The sequence below is a fragment of the Gobio gobio genome (assembly GCF_949357685.1).
Source record: "Gobio gobio genome assembly, chromosome: 23".
Taxonomy (NCBI): Eukaryota; Metazoa; Chordata; class Actinopteri; order Cypriniformes; family Gobionidae; genus Gobio; species Gobio gobio.
The window spans coordinates 43922054-43940513 of NC_137119.1; positions in this window are offsets into that span (position 1 = coordinate 43922054).

Here is an 18460-nt window from a genome sequence, read left to right on the forward strand (position 1 = left end):
TAATTCATAACTTTCAATGCGAAGAGACATGTATAGGTTACTTAGGTTGCCTATCTTCCTGGTAGCCTTTAGTAATTGGTAAATTACTTCTGTAAATGATTCATAAAACTCACCTTATGTTTACTTTCTTCTCTGAAACAGACGGAAATGAAAAGACTGGATCAATCAAAGCTCAACTTTAGGAAGGGAAGAGATACAGGGCAAGATAAGGAGACAGAGAGAGAAAGAGGGAAGGTGATGGAGATGAGAGAGGAATAGTATTGAAACATTAAAAAAAAAAAAAAAAAGAAAGTGTTGTTACCTTAAAACATCTTAAAATGCACATATGTAGATCAGGGAAATCTAAATTTGTATTTTGGGACTTTTTGGGACCTGGTATTTATAAAACCCTGCTTCTAGAGTATGACGCTATGAGCATCTTCTCTTATTGATTAACGGTCACTCTTTGTCTTTGTTTTGTGCCTCTAGAGACTTTACGCTTGGAGGCTTCACCAGATACACTCTGTAAAGACATGGCTGATAACAAAGGTGAGAGAGTTTACATTCCAAATTTACTGGATTTTCTACAGAAATTTCAGCCTTCTTTTGTTGACTTCTTCCAATCATTTATTCTGCTTAAACTCTGCCCCTGCAAGCTCATGCTAATCTGCATACACTAGAGTGCCACGCCCACATTTCAATATCAATCCAATCAACAACTGATGCATAGAACCAATTGATATTATTGCATCTAATCCACTTCATCTATGATCAAGTATGCAAACACCTCGTGAGCATCTCGCTTCGGGACACAGAGTGTTCAACTTTACTTCTCGGTTTTCAACTCCTCCCCAGAGGAATCGGTTGAACCCAGCCGCAACACTCAAACACTCCTCAATCCCATTTATTAGGGCTACTAATATTTGTACAGGCTCCTTCATCACTGTCATCACAAATATTACCATATTACAGTACAATACCTTTAGCTTATGTGTCATAGTAGCACTTATATTATGACAATACACCGATCAGGCATAACATTATGATATTGTGTTGGTCCCCCTTTTGCTGACCCATCGAGGCATGGATTCCTATAGACCCCTGAAGGTGTGCTGTGGTATCTGGCACCAAGATGTTCATGACCCTGTGGCCGGTTCTCCACTGGTCCTTCATGACCCTGTGGCCGGTTCTCCACTGGTCCTTCATGACCCTGTGGCCGGTTCTCCACTGGTCCTTCATGACCTGTGGCCGGTTCTACACTGGTCCTTCACGACCCTGTGGCCGGTCCTCCACTGGTCCTTCATGACCCTGTGGCCGGTTCTCCACTGGTCCTCCATGACCCTGTGGCCGGTTCTCCACTGGTCCTTCATGACCCTGTGGCCGGTTCTCCACTGGTCCTTCATGACCCTGTGGCCGGTTCTCCACTGGTCCTCCATGACCCTGTGGCCGGTTCTCCACTGGTCCTCCATGACCCTGTGGCCGGTTCTCCACTGGTCCTCCATGACCCTGTGGCCGGTTCTCCACTGGTCCTTCATGACCCTGTGGCCGGTTCTCCACTGGTCCTTCATGACCCTGTGGCCGGTTCTCCACTGGTCCTTCATGACCCTGTGGCCGGTTCTCCACTGGTCCTTCATGACCCTGTGGCCGGTTCTCCACTGGTCCTTCATGACCCTGTGGCTGGTTCTCTACTGGTCCTTCATGACCCTGTGGCCGGTTCTCCACTGGTCCTTCCTCTGAGCACTTTTGATAGAGACTGACCACTGTAGACCGGGAACACCCCACAAGAGCTGCAGTTTTGGAGATACTCTGACCCAGTCGTCTAGCAATCTCACAATCTGGCCCTTGTCAAACTCATTCAAATATGTCAGGAATAATAACGGAGGATTCAGTAGCGAGTGTGAAACAGTATTTATTGAATAATTTCAATAATAAGAGTAGTAGCAGTAGGTAGTGATGGGACATCTGAAGCGAGGCTCCGGAGCTTGTGTCGAGCAAAAAGGGGCGTTCCAGATGAAGCCCCGATTCGAGGCTTGTATCGTTTCCGTGAAAATCACGTGACGATGACAAACGAGGCCTCGGTTTCTGTTGAATACGTCATTGCTTCCGGATAAAAGTGGTTCGAAACCTCTGCAATTGCAGAGCTCTCTAATTAGAATTGTTACTAGTAAGATTTGAATTAGAGAGCTCTGTATTGGAATTGTTACTAGTAAGAATTGAATTAGAGAGCTCTGTATTGGAATTGTTACTAGTAAGAACTGAATTAGAGAGCTCTCTAATCATAATTGTTACTAGTAATAATTGAATTATAGAGCTCTCTAATTGTAATTGTTACTAGTAATAATTGAATTGTAGAGTTCTTTAATTTAATTGTTACTAGTAAAAATATAATTACGACGAGTAACGCTGGAACGTTTTTATGCTGAAACGGCCTTCCATAGTGCCCACACTATGACAATTTGGTTGCTCAGGATGAATAGATTTGTGTGCGATACATTGCTTTGCACAGCAGGTGTCACTAGGGAGCACACTGTTTCATGAGGCTTCGGCTAAATGAAGCTTTTGGTGAACCAATGGGCTGGAAAGCCTCAGTGGTTCAGAAAGCCTCATTTGGCCATCACTAGCAGTAGGTCAGATGAGAAGAGGTGCACGGTAGTCCACACTTGGCAGCGCAGGGACGCAGATGGGCAACCAGCCTTCCGTGAAGACACAAGGAACAGAACGACCATGAAGACAAACACTGGATCCAGACACAGGAACACAGAGACAGCCAGGGCCAGGATGAAACACAGAGAACTCCAAATGATCTGACAAACACTGGGTGTGTAATGAGACATTATATAGGCAGGTAAATCAGGTGCAGCTGGCGTTGATGATCAGATCAGCTGCAATCAGTGACCACGCCTCCAACATAACCACAAACACAGAGGGCCCTATCTTGCACCCAGCGCAATTGACTTTGTACACCGACGCATGTGTCATTCCTATTTTGCACCCGCGCAAAGCGCGCTTTTCCCTCCACAGAAGCACGTCGCTAAACTAGTGAATGCACTTGCGCTCCCTGGGCGGTTCAGCGCAAAAAAGGAGGCGTGTTCCGGCGCAAACAATCCCTGGTGCTATTTTGCTGTTCCATTAAACAATTGCGCCACTGACCAGAAAAAACCTAGTCTAAAGTCAGTGGCGCGTTGCGCGTTGTTCATTATGCTATTTTAAGGGCGCATGCTTGACCATAATGTATAGCGTGCACAACGCGCATACACTTTGCTCATGTAATCTACACAGATGCAACAGTTATTTTTGCAAATCATAAATTGTTACACTAAAAAAATATTAACACATGAGATGACGGAAATCATTGTGGTGTGCCACGAAGATGTGAAAAAATAGGCATAAATCTAGCTTACAAATGATTCAGGCTAATTGTAATAATTAAGGATAAGACCTGTTTGCAATAGTGGCAAGACATATATGTATATAAGGACATCTGACAAATTGGTTTGTCCGTCAAGAACCAGGAAAAAAAATCGACTGAAAAACTGAAAAAAACTGAAAGACTGAAAAAAAAAAGACTGTGAAATCATCTTTACCATAATGTACAACATTACAACTTCACTTCTCTGTCTTTCACTGCTCTTACAAGCACATCAGTCTCCTCGGCTGTGAACCGCTCCTGGCGTGCGCCTGGTAAATACGCCATAATAATAGCAATCCATTATGGAACTTGCGCACCTGCTTTTAAAGGGAATGTTGGATGACGCTCGGATTGGTTTATTCACGTTACGCCCAAACCACACCTATGAATAATGAAGCTACTTCAGACCAACCCATTTTAGATTTGCGCCGGGCGCAAGAGCCATTTATCCCGCCGGGAAAATAGCAACAGCGCCGAGACCCGCCCACAAAGTTACTTGCGCTTCGCGTTTTTACACTTGCGTTTCAGATCGTTAAAATAGGGCCCAGAGAGAGAATGAGTCAGTGAATTCATGAAACGTGAAAAATTCCTTACACTTGCCCATTTTTCCTGCTTCTAACACATCAACTTTGAGGACAAAATGTTCACTTGATGCCTAATTTATCCCACCCACTAACAGGTGATGAAGAGATCAGTGTTACTCACTTCACCCGTCATAATGTTATGCCTGATCGGTGTATATTTTTAAATAACAGAATTTTTGAAGTTGCACATAACTGTGAATGTACAATATAAAATGTGCATCATTAATTGCATGCATTTCGTGAACCTTAACGTGAGCATAATTGTAACATTATTCTTGTTAGCTTCCTGAAGTAAATACCAGGAACGTTTACTGGTTTACTGTTGCTAACCTAAAAGAAATTAACCAAAGGACTCACTTTGTTTGGTTTGTATCTCAGAGCTTGTCGGCAATGATTCCACACGGAGCCCAGAGTTCATCCAGGAGCTTCTCCCATCTGCGGAGCGAACGGCTCTTCTCTATCATCTCTCTTACCTGTGTCTGGGAAGCTTCCCAAAGCTGGAGCGTCTGCTCAGAGAACGAGCTCTCGAAACACAACTGCTGTTCGGATCCTCTGAGGCTGTTCTGATGAAGGTTTTCCCATGTTCAATCTCCAACAGCTTTATGAAATCCAGACTTTGGTTCCTGATACAAACAGTGAAATGTCCCTTCTTCTCTCTTATTTCTGTCTTTACAGTGTGTAGGAACCAGTGAAAACCTTGTTCAATCGCTGCTGCCCAGTCTGAAGGTGGCTGTGGAGAAAAACAAACCAGAATTAGCAGTGAAATTCCTAGAAAAAGCCAAAGAATGGATCGGTGACATCATAAAGGATGTTAAAGATATTGTGAAGAGGTACAAATATTAATTGGAAAACATTAACAAATGAAATACTTGTGTAATGTACAAAAGCCAGATGACGATTAAAATGAAATATTTTGATTATCTGATACTTTATGCACATTCAGGTATGATAATCATAACTGTGATGTAGCCGCATCGACCAGTGACATCATCACTGAAAAGGAAGAGACAGAGAAGAAGCAGAAGCAACAAACCAGTGAGATGGAGGCACTTCAGAATATTATGAATGGTCTGGAAGAAAACCTTGGTAAAATCAATAAAGAGATACAAGACTATGAGAAGAAAATTGAGGAGAAAAACGCAGAGATAAATCAATTTATCAGCAGCATCGCCAGCAACAAAGAAAAAAAGACGATGCAGACGCCTGATGTGATAACCATGATCGAACCAGGTGTTGCTTTATTTGCAATGATTGTGCCATTTGTGGAGAATGTTATAGATTTCATCTGCAAAATGGTGTCAGGCACTTCACAGAAATCTATGATCAAAACTCTTCAGGATGGATGGTCTGAGCTCACCAAAGCACAGCAACGTCTGAAAGATCAAGAATGGGACATCCAGAACAAGCTGATGGACAATCAGCTGAAGCTGGCCAAATTAAAAATTCAAAATGGTGAGATGCTTCTGTGTTATCTTGTTATATTTCAACCTCATGTTGGCTCTGCTCATCTGTTTACTTCTGTACCCGACATCACAGGTCAGATGCCCAGCGTCACACACCTTGATGAGGTCCAGAAGTGTCTTTCTCGAATCCAGCAAATTCTGGTTCAGCTTCAGAAGTTCTGGGAGAAAGTGGGTTCTTTGCTGGACACTCTGAAGAATACGACCTTTGCTGGGGAGATTTGGATTGAAGACCTCACTGATCTGAAGGAAGAGTTCCTGAAGTCCATAGATGCTGCTCAAGAAGTAAACAACAATTATAATGATGTTTCTAATGTTCTGCTGTTGTGTTTGACCTCTGACCTCTGATGTTAAATGTGATTTGAACAGGAATGGATAAAGTTTGGCATCAACTGCTCGAAGGCCAACAAAATCTTCAGCGTTCAGGCGAATGACGCCTACAGGTTTCTGGAGATCAGTCCTTCATCTCTGCCTAAAGAACAGTGGGAGAAAGAGTATGAAAGAGTGAAAGAGAAACTACAGAATATAAGACCAAACACTGTCGGTCTTGCAGCCATTACACAGTGAGATCTAGATTTACCAGGAAATATTAGTGCAGCAATATTTCTGCTCGCCTTCATATCAACTCTGAACTGTCATGTTGATTTTAGCTTTCTGTAACAATGTGGCTTTTCACACTTGAACTAGTTCTAAGATAAACAGAATCCTGGGTAATCTTGCTTCACACACTGCTCATAATTTACTCAGGGATAACAATCAATCCTCTGTATTCATAAGATGCCTTTTCACACGCTTCCTTACCACTGGGTTAACATCATTATTTGCATGTATTTACATAAAGATGCATCCTAATATTATATATTGCCGATTGTATTATCAGGTTGGTCTTGAATGGAATATAAAAAGGTAAGAATGAGGATAAAATGGTCCTTTCTTCACTCAAATTTTTGCATTTTCTGTCTCCATTTGCCATTTTCGCATCACACTGAAACTATTGTTAACGACACACGTCTGTTACTGTTCAACGTATGTAAAGTCATGGCACACGATTGGCTGTTTGTTGCTAAGCATCTAACCGCAACACTTCAGAACCCTGGGTTAAAACTACTAACCCCACTTCTAAATTACAAGTGTGAAATGCTACTTTACCCAGGGTTAATAGCAGGTTAGAACGATAATAACCTGTATTTAAGCAACGTGTGAAAAGTCCTTTTGTGTCTAATAGCAAGGGTATTAATCTAGTCTTGTGATCTGCTGTCTGCAGCGACCTGCTTCATGTGAAATAAAAGCTTTCATCAGACCATTGAATGACCGAGTCTTCATCTTGTGTGACTTGAACATCATTCTAAACAGATTTCTAAAGTACTGTTCATTTCTTTAGCCTCTGTGTAAAACTTCTGGACGATGAAAGAATTGACTGAGCACGACATAAAGAAGTTAGTTGTCTGAGGTTGAGTCTTCTTTACAAAGAGTTCCCATCACACAGGTGTAATCCATATTTTAAGGGGTTGGGTCGCTCTCCCACTCTTTACATAACTCACAGTATATTTATGCCACTTTGGCATAGCGATCACTTGAACATTGTTATTGCATAACAAGAACAACATACAGAGGATCACAGTGTATTGTTATCTATAACATTCATAATACCATCAAAGGAAACAACTGAAAGAATAATAATAAAAAAAAAACTATACTGGGGAAAACGTACAAAAAATTCCAAAAAGAAAAGGATTCATAAATTCTATACATCCGTTTCGCTTTTTTATTTCTTGCATCTTTTAGGGCCTCAATATAATGTTTAAGTTCAATTTTAAATAATATAATGTTAGGTTTATTATTTGTCCATTTCTGTTTGTGTATATTTCCATACATAATCATTAAGTTAACAATCAAATTTTTGTATAACAAAAATACATCTTTACCAGATAGTCGTATCTTTAATTTTTGGAATTTAGTGTTTTATGGATTCTTCTGTGTTACAAAAGATGCATGTTGTCTCCATGTCTCTAAAAATCTTGAGACTACTTGTTTCACTGTATAAATCAAAAGAATAACCTTAAATGTAATTTTATTGGTGAGACATTATTTCCCTCTTTCCATTTAATCTGATTATACTGTAACAGTGTTAGCTGTTACCCTTATATTCACCATTAGGGGGCGCCAGAGCGCTAAAACCCCTTGTATATAAATTGGGAGTAGAGTAGAAGTTTTTTTGTTTGGAAGAGGGAAGCATGGTATTAGCCTAGTACCTCCAGCAACACACATTGAAGTCCTGATTGAGAAACTGTTTCCTGTTCAATCAAGTTTAGTTTCTCCTTATGATGTGTATTTGTTTTCATTTGATGTATATAATTTATACGTGGGATCTCTAGTTAATGTTAGAATTTTTTATTTTTGTAGATGGACTCTTTAAAAAGGTTTACCATATATCAATGTATTGTTGTGGTGAATCTGTATGAGTTGCCAAGGCTCTACATGTATAGATATCAAGTGATTCCTAACCCATGGATATTTCTCACTGCATTTTCCTTGTGGAATAGCAGATATCCTGACTCTGGACTATATTATTTTTGGTGGATTATTTGAAGAACACTTGAAGACATAATTATTGTTTTTTGAGTGGGGATTTTTCCAGCATCAACAGGATTTGGACATTGTCCCAAACTTTAACAATTGCAACGTTCATAGTAGTGATTCCATACTTACCCAAATAATCTATCTACAACCCGGAACTGATCTGAGAACCATTTCTTATTTTTTCTTTGTTGTTTAAATTTTTTTTATTGATTTGTATCACAGACCATCTGGGTGTTTATATTTCTTATATTTTTTCATGTATATGCATTGTTATGGGTATTTTTCTGGTGTACCATAAACCTTTACTTTATATAAAGGTATACAAATTGCATTTGGTCTCAGTGTTTGTGACAATATACTGGGAAACATACTAAGATATGGTTTTTAAGTTATTAAATTGTATCTATAATTTTCACAACATTAATACTTGACTGATTAGTAGTATATACGGGGATTATTGTACTATTGTACCAGTTTCTGTAAAATAAAGTTTTAAACCTAATATATGTGTTGTTACAAATCACAGATTTGTGTGGATAAAAGTTATGCTTAAAAATGAGCATCCATAATAATTAAAAAAAATGTTTACGAAAAGAAGAAAGCTTTATCGGAAAATGAACTCAGGGATGATATTTAAAAATTTGCCTTTAGAGTTGAAGTAGTTATTTATCCACTTGTTCTTAAATACGAAATTAGAAGTATTAAAGTCAATTACATTTAGACCACCATCTTCAATTGGATCACATAGAAACTGTTTTTTTTAAATAATGTGGTCTGTTCTTCCAAATGAAATTAAACAAAATAGTATCCACCTCTTTTATGATTGATTGTGGAACGTCTAATGCAAGAGCTGTATACACCAAGCGTGACAACCCTTCGGTTTTGGATAACAATATTCTTCCTTTTAATGGTAGATCTCTCATTAACCATGAGTTTAATTTGTTTAATTTTCCTAATAAAAATGTATATAATTTAAATAGCAGTGTTGTCCGCTAATTGAGAGCATTTTAACTCTTTCTTCAAAAGTCTAATACCACGAAATGTATCTCTTTTAATATGTATGGCCATGGTTTGTGTTACAAGTAAGAAAAGAAACGATGAAATGGGACAGCCTTGTCGTATACCTCTACTGATTTTAAACCTGGATGACGTTCCATATGATAACTTAACTGAGCTGTTACAGTCATTGTATAGTGTTTGAATAGCTTTTTTAAAGTATACTCCAAAACCAAAATAATTTAAGGTCTCCAACATAAAGTTATGATCGATAGTATCAAATGCTTTAAAAAAAATCAACAAATAAAACAAAACTATTATCTGTAATAAATTTGTTGCAGTCAATTAAATCCAAAAGGAGCCTATTATTATTGCAAATGTGTTGACCTTTCATAAATCGTGATTGACATTCATCAATTATGGGATCAAGACAGTTCTACAATCTTTCGATAAATATTTGTGCAAAAATGTTTGCCTCATTATTAATTAGCATAATTGGACGCCAATTTTCTAAAAATAATATATCCTTATCAGGCTTTGGTAATAAAGTTATCAAACCTTGTCTCAGTGAATTGGGTAAATAATCTTGTTGTATAGTTTCTCTAGATACAGCCAACAAAAAAGGTGATTATTCTTTTGGAAAATATTTATAAAATTCACTGATTAAACCGTCATTCCCGGGTGGGCTTATTGTCTTTGAGTTTGTTAATACAGAGAAATACTTAATTTAAAGAAATCTATTGGTCGCACATTTCAATAGAAGACTCGCATATCTTTTGAATGCCATCTTTAATAGAATCTAAGAATGACTGCATTACTCAATTTGTTATTATAAGAAATACAATTTCTCATAAAATTCAGCCACATATCTTGATATTTCTTTAGAATTTTCTGTTAACTGTCCATTAATATTCAGTTTGACCATAGATGCAAGTTCTACATTCCTTTATTCCATATTAAAGTATTTCCTTTCCTCTCCTTTTGGCTAAAGTTCTGATTTTATACTTCATTAATTCCCAATTTTTTTTTAATTTTCCTCCTTCCAGCAATCTATGATAAACCTTTTTGCTTCATCTCTAAACTGCACATCTGTCAATATATTCTGGTTCATTTTCCAGTACGTAAAAGTGTTTACATCTTTGGATTCAGTTGTATTTAATGAGAGAAAAATAGCTTTGTGATCTGTAAGAATAGGCGCCTCTATAGAGAACTCATTAACACCATGTAAACAGATTTTTTTCTGGATACTTATGTCTCCATATATGAATCAAGTCAAAAGTAGAACATAAATTATTCATTTCAGGAAGAACAGACCTGGTACTTGGAAGAGGTGGAAAACAATCCTTTTCAGAATCCAATATTGTATGTACAGTGAATACTTTCCGTACCCACTGTAAATCCCCTCCATGTACTAATTGTGCATTGCTATATTGTTCCACTGTTTTTTCAATCTCAAAATTACTTGCGCAAATATTCCCCAAAATAAAAAATTCAGCATTCTTTTCTATTACCATTATCATATCTACCTGGATCATGCATTTTAGTTTGAATTATTTTCCCCTTTAAATGTACCTATTAAGATTGCAACACAAGCTACCCGATTACTCCCATATGACATCCATAAATGATCCCCCCATTGACTCTTCAATAAATTATACTCTGACAAAGACGCATGTGTTTCTTGAATGTCACATTAAAATTTCCTGCAAAACAAAAAAACTGCATTCCTTTTCAGCAAATCGCGAATTCCCCTGACATATTAAAATAAATCTGACAAAGATACCAATGCACTATTAGCAACTTTATACAAATACGAAACAAAACATGTTACCAACATGTTACGCAAATATTCCCCAAAATAAAAAATTCAGCATTCTTTTCTATTACCATTATCATATCTACCTGGATCATGCATTTTAGTTTGAATTATTTTCCCCTTTATATGTACCTTTTAAGATTGCAACACAAGCTACCCGATTACTCCCATATGACATCCATAAATGATCCCCCCATTGACTCTTCAATAAATTATACTCTGACAAAGACGCATGTGTTTCTTGAATGTCACATTAAAATTTCCTGCAAAACAAAAAAACTGCTTTCCTTTTCAGCAAATCGCGAATTCCCCTGACATATTAAAATAAATCTGACAAAGATACCAATGCACTATTAGCAACTTTATACAAATGCGAAACAAAACATGTTACCAACACCTCAACAATAGAAATTAAATCCCAAATTGACCTTAATAATACTTAACCCAAATCAAAACCTTTCGAAAAATATACTGCGCAACTTAACTTTATAGTTTGGCTATATAACAAAGATCCATTCTGTCCGTAAACTGAAATAAATCCAGATGGACTACACGTCCTTTTATTAATATAATTGATGCATAAACAACAATCCGATGGTAAAAAGCGAGAAATTTTTTTTACCGATATAGCAAGCTATAATCTTGGACAGCTTGTCTAGGATTATATGTGAGTAAAACTCAGAACATTTAATGAAAATGCAATCGCAAGTATCTTCACTGTGAGTGTAAATGCAATCAAGAAAAATAACATTTAAATCTTAATTTTGCTACAATTTTTGCTTGAACATGTTTAACATATCTAATCATTTCTGCAATACATTTTTATTTTAATTTTGCAACTTCTAAAGCGTTAAAATATATGTTTAAATTATATGTTAAAACTAGTGTTGGACATAGCCAATGTAAATTATTTTATTAAATTTGAATTATCATTTTGCTCCAAATGTTGAACACATGGTATAGAAACTGTAAATTTAAATATTGAAATGCATTGCCATTTTGCATATTGCATTGCAAATTGAATATTGCTACCCATATGTTTCCATATTAATTAGGCCTATACCAAGCATATGACATTTTTATTTACAGCATACAATCCTTTTATTGACCACGTGAGCAGCGTGTTCCCAGGATCACAAAACTCTCTCCTCCACCATGAATAAATCACCATCCGAATGCACAAGTTCATCACTGAGGAAGTAAGCCTTCTTTCCTACCTGCCGAGCAGCTTCCACCTTTGGCCACAGTTGTTTGCGTATGGCTTTGTCCATGGTCGTTAAATCCTCTCCAAACTGTAGTTCAGAGATGGCCCCAGCCACTGACCAGTGTCCAGAGAAGGCCCCAGCCACTGACCAGCGTCCAGAGACGGTCCAGTCACTGACCAGCATCCAGAGATGGCTCCAGCCACTGACCAGCATCCAGAGATGGCTCCAGCCACTGACCAGCATCCAGAGACGGTCCAGTCACTGACCAGCATCCAGAGATGGGTCCAGCCACTGACCAGCATCCAGAGATGGTTCCAGCCACTGACCAGCATCCAGAGATGGCCCCAGCCACTGACCAGCATCCAGAGATGGCTCCAGCCACTGACCAGCATCCAGAGATGGTTCCAGCCACTGACCAGCATCCAGAGATGGCTCCAGCCACTGACCAGCATCCAGAGATGGTTCCAGCCACTGACCAGCATCCAGAGATGGCTCTTGCCACTGACCAGCATCCAGAGATGGCTCCAGCCACTGACCAGCATCCAGAGTTGGGTCCAGACACTGACCAGCATCCAGAGATGGGTCCAGCCACTGACCAGCATCCAGAGATGGCTCCAGCCACTGACCAGCATCCAGAGATGGCTCCAGCAACTGACCAGAGTCCAGAGAGGACTTTGTCTCGCATCCTTGTCCTGAATCCTGAGAGTACATTGCCTTCTGATTAGAGTCCCAAGAGAACATCGTCTTCAGTCCTGAATCCCGAGAGGGCTTAGTCTTGTCAAGTCAACTTTATTTATATAGCGCTTTTAACAATGCAGATTGTTTCAAAGCAGCTTCACAATGTTAAACAGGAAAATAATGCAACAGAATTTTATTCAGGCGTATAGCCGTTCTGGAGAAAGAGGTGATGTCATCAGCTCATTTCAATTATCATACAGTGACAATGTGGGCTTTAGATCAGTAATTAGCTCAGTAATTTAGTTTATATGGTTAATTTAGTTTAATTATTAGATTTTTTTGGATATTTAGTTGAAAAATTGAGTGTCCCCAACTGAGCAAGCCAAGCCAGAGGCGACAGTGGCAAGGAAACCAAAACCCCATCAGGAGCATAATGGAGAAAAATAAACTTTGGGAGAAACCAGGCTCAGTCGGCGGGAGCAGTTCTTCTCTGGCCAATTAACAAACAGCGTATGATTATTATTCTGGCAACTTTCAGGTCAGAGGTCATAATAGATCGGAATATTCGAAAGATCGGCGGCAACACGCCGGAGACGGGTTTATTGAGGATGACATATCGATTTAACAATTATTCAATTGTAATATTCGAACAATCGGAGTCATCACGCCGGAGACGGGTTTATTGAGGATGAGGCAATTTTAGGGGGAGTCTAATTGACATGGTCTCTGCAGACACTTAAGGTTCATGCGTTGGTCTTGTCTGGGCGCAGGTCCACCATCTGATCTGGATACGGCCTGGATCCGGCTGACTGCAGTAAACCTTGGGATAAAACAGAGAGACTATCATTAGCTTAGATGCCATTCTTCTGATGATGTAACGAGTACATCAGGTGTTATGGGAAGTGTTCCCGGTTCCGGCTGACCTAGTTAATGCAGCCTAACAATCATTTAATCGAAAAGTATTTTATGTGTATGCCATAGTAAAGAGATGTGTTTTTAGTCTAGATTTAAACTGACAGAGCGTGTCTGCTTCCCGTACAATGTTAGGAAGACTGTTCCAGAGTTTAGGTGCTAAATAGGAAAAGGATCGACCACCTGCAGTTGATTTCGATATTCTCTGTATTATCTACTGGCCAGAATTTTGAGACCGCAGTAGATGTGATGGAGTATAATGTGTTAAGAGCTCGCTCAAGTACTGGGGAGCTAAACCATTTAGTGCTTTGTAGGTAATAAGCAAGATATTTAAATGTATGCAATGTTTAATAGGGAGCCAGTGCAGTGTTGACAGAACCGGGCTAATATGGTCATACTTCCTGGTTCTAGTAAGATCTCGAGCTGCTGCATTTTGGATCAGCTGGAGTTTGTTTATTAAGCAAGCAGGGCAACCACCCAGTAGAGCATTACAATAATCTAGCCTTGAGGTCATGAACTGTTCAGCATTTTGCATTGAGAGCATGTGCTGTAATATAGATATATTTTTAAGATGGTAGAATGCAGTTTTACAGGTGCTAGAAATGTGGCTTTCAAACGAAAGATTGGTATCAATGAGCACACCCAGGTTGCTCTTTGAGAAATCATCTTCAGTCCAGTATCCAGAGAGAACATCGTCTTCAGCCCTGAATCCCGAGAGGGCTCAGTCTTCTGTCCTAAATCCAGAGAGAACATCGTCTTCAGTCCTGAATCCCGAGAGGGCTCAGTCTTCTGTCCTGAATCCAGAGAGAACATTGTCTTCTGTCTAGAGTCCCGAGAGAACATCATCTTCAGTCCTGAATCCCGAGAGGGCTCAGTCTTCTGTCCTGAATCCAGAGAGTACACCGTCTTCTGTCCAGAGTCCCAAGAGAACATCGTCTTCAGTCCTGAATCCCGAGAGGGCTCAGTCTTCTGTCCTGAATCCAGAGAGTGCTCAGTCTTCTGTCCTGAATCCCGAGAGGGCTCAGTCTTCTGTCCTGAATCCAGAGAGTACATCGTCTTCTGTCCAAAGTCCCGAGAGAACATCGTCTTCAGTCCTGAATCCCAAGAGGGCTCAGTCTTCTGTCCTGAATCCAGAGAGTGCTCTGTCACATATGCTCTATCTGTCCTTGGACTTTTACGTTGAAGTGTTTTTTTTTTTCTTGTTGTATAGTTTCCCCAGGTGTTTCCCATTTACCACACCCCCTTGTTAACTTGTTAACCATGTTTCCCTTTGTGTATATATACCCCATTGCTTCAGTTGTTGGTTGTCGGTCGTTGCACTCCTGCCTGTTTTGTATTCCCTTGTTCTTGGATTAACTTTTGATGTTGTATCATGCTGCATTTGAATTCTCACTCTGCTTCATCCCTGCTCACATGTAACACATATTGTGCAAGCAATCTTGGACTTCAGGTAAAAACTGAACTGATCTGGACACTAACTGGATGATGAAGTTATCATATGGAACGTCATCCAGGTTTAAAATCAGTAGAGGCATACGACAAGGCTGTACCATTTCACTGTTTCTTTTCTTCATAAACCATGGCCATACATATTAAAAGAGATACATTTCCCGGTATTAGACTTTTGGAGAAAGAGTTAAAATGCTCTCAATTAGCGGACGACACTGCCATTTAAAAAAAGAAAAGAAACTGAAATTAAAAAAAAGCTATTGAGTGCCTTAACCCTCTGGAGTCTAAGCTCTTTTGGGGCCCTTTAGAAGTTTTGACATGCTCTGACATTTGTGTTTTTTTTCAGTTGTTTATAAACACATTAATGCAAAAGTGTAATTACACTGTATTCAGTACAAACTGGGCTACCAGAATATGTGAGCAACATCTATGTACATGCTTGTATTTTTGAGAGAAAAATGTTTATGCACGGATTTTGAAAAAACAAACAAAAAATTGTTTTAAATTTAAGGCCTCAAAACACACAATATATATCTGTTCCCAAGACTTTTGACTCCTGTCTGTATTTGTATAGATTTTTTTCTTTAAACTGATGTGAGAATCATTGAGCCTACTCATTCACATAAAACAATACACTGATTTAAAATTTGTAAGACAGTTTCTCTTCACAAAGCCAATATGCGAGGAGGCGTGATATCTAATGAATAATGATGAGATAGCACCTGAGATAACAAAGGACTAGCATTAATGAGCTGCATAATGAATGAGCTTCAGGTAGGCCTATGTGACAGAGAGCAACAGAGCAAATGAAATATATATTTTTTTGTAGTTTATTTTATTTGGAATGTAATCAACAAAGGCCTGTTATATTTTAAATGATCAGAAGATTAGACAACACTGCAAAAAATGCTCTTCTTATTTGGTATTTTTTCTTGTTTCCAGTCCAAATATTTAAAATTCTTAAATCAAGATTAATTTACTAGATAAGTACAAATTTCTGGGGGGAAAATCAAAATGAAGTAAGTTTTTTGCTTAGTTAGTTAGTTAGTTAACTTTATTATCCCCTAGGGGAAATTCTGCTTAGGCACAGTGCAGAGTTGCTTCATAAAGGTAGACCAGATAACTTAAAACAATCTATATTCTCTGCCACAACAATTTATGATTTATTAAACTATAATTTATGATTTATTACACCAATTTATTAAAACACAACAATTAGCTAATGAGATTAAAACCATGTTTTTACTCCAAACTTACTTTATATCACAAGTCAAATGTTTTAAAAAACCTTATGTGATGTCATTTGGCTTTGGATCAAAAAAATCAGACAGAAAATATATTTTACAATATTCTGCATAATTATAAAAGCTTGAGTAGCATTGCATTATAAATATCATCTATTATGAAAACACCCAACATGGTATAAATAACACAGATAAGCCATATATTGTCGCGATTGTGTGTTTATTATCTTCAAACGTGGTATCTGCATGTTAGAGTGATTTCTGGAAGCTGTTTATGTCAATGTCACATGGTATCTTCTTCATGCGTGCTATATATGGACTACATGTGCACGGAGCGCCCTCCGGCTGCCAGTATGAAGTATGAAGAGTTTTTTATGAATGAGAGCAGCTGACGCTCGTATTACAATCTTTAGAAGGTACCGACGGTTTTCATATTCATAACACCTGACACATATTAACAAATTACGGTCACTATATGACTTTGAGAATAAAACAGAGGTAAAAAATGGAAGATTGAGTCTCAGATCTTTTAAATGATGTATAGTTTGTCAAGGTAATGACTTACATCTGACAGTAATTTTGAGCTAATTTAAACAAAGAAAGCTTCAGTGCGCCCTCGTTCACGATGTGTTTGTCGATGTGTTTGTCGATGTGTTTGTTTCAGTTGATGTGTGTGTGGGCGTCGCCTCAGTATTTGAATCTCAATAGAGCACGTGCTTCATGGGCGTGGTCGCATTAGTGTATAATGAGCCGCTCAGGAATGACTAACATCGCTCTGCTTTCAAACGGATTACATAAACACAGAATATTTGTTTTTGATTTGGTTTACATTGTTTAAAACCTGACGTTTCAGCGTTTCTTTAGACATATGTCTCATGTTTGTAAGACAAGTACTCACTAAGCTAGAGGTCATTTTCTGAAGACTATCTGAATGAACGTCTTTGACAGAGAGGCTGCAGATCGCACATCATGTTTGATTTCTTTATTTTGCAAAAAGCACAACAATTTGTTTTTATTGTGACTGTACAAAAAAATTTAAACTTAATAGATTATAATGATGTATAACACTTGCTATAACTATAACTATATAACTATAACAGTTATTTGAGTCTCTTTGGCACTGATAAGAAAAAAAGCAAGCCAATCACACCGGTGCGACACACACCGGTGGTTAATATTTTCTCTTCTGTATCTGGTTTATGTTTAAACATAAAAAAAAATGTTTTATGCCAAGGGACTCACTCACTCGACACATCAGAGACTTTTTGAACATTGCTAACATCACTGAGCACCCAGACTTTGTTTTTATTTATTTTTTTTGCTATGGACTCAACAACCAGCTACAATGCAAACTCATCCGTGATGGTCCTCGAGGGTCACTGAGTGAGTTCCTTCATAATGCCCTTCAGGTAAGCGGCTCTGTATTCACTGTGGGAGTCGCAGAGGATGAATGTAACAGTTCCGTCATGGCCGCCACACCAGAGTCTCGTCCCATCATGGCCGCCACACCAGAGTCTCGTCCCATCATGGCCGCTATTCCAGAATCTCGTCCCATCCGGGCCGCCACACCAGAGTCTCATCCCATCATGGCCGCCATTCCAGAGTCTCATCCTGTCATGGCTGCCATTCCAGAGTCTCATCCATTCATGGCTGCCAGTCCAGAGTCTCGTCCCATCATGGCCATCAGTCCAGAGTCATCTTCAGAGTGTGCAGCACTGACCTACTGTCCCGAGCCCAGCCAGGACTCCGCCTACTGTCCAGAGTCCAGCGAAGGTTCCAGCCCCTTACCAGCATCCAGAGATGGCCCCAGCCACAGACCAACATCCAGAGATGGCTCCAGCCCCTTACCAGCATCCAGAGATGGCCCCAGCCACTGACCAGCATCCAGAGATGGCTCTAGCCACTGACCAGTGTCCAGAGATGGCTCCAGCCACTGACCAGCATCCAGAGATGGCCCCAGCCACTGACCAGCATCCAGAGATGGCTCTAGCCACTGACCAGCGTCCAGAGATGGCTCCAGCCACTGACCAGCATCCAGAGATAGCTCCAGCCACTGACCAGCATCCAGAGATGGCTCTAGCCACTGACCAGCGTCCAGAGATGGCTCCAGCCAATGACCAGCATCCAGAGATGGCCCCTGCCACTGAC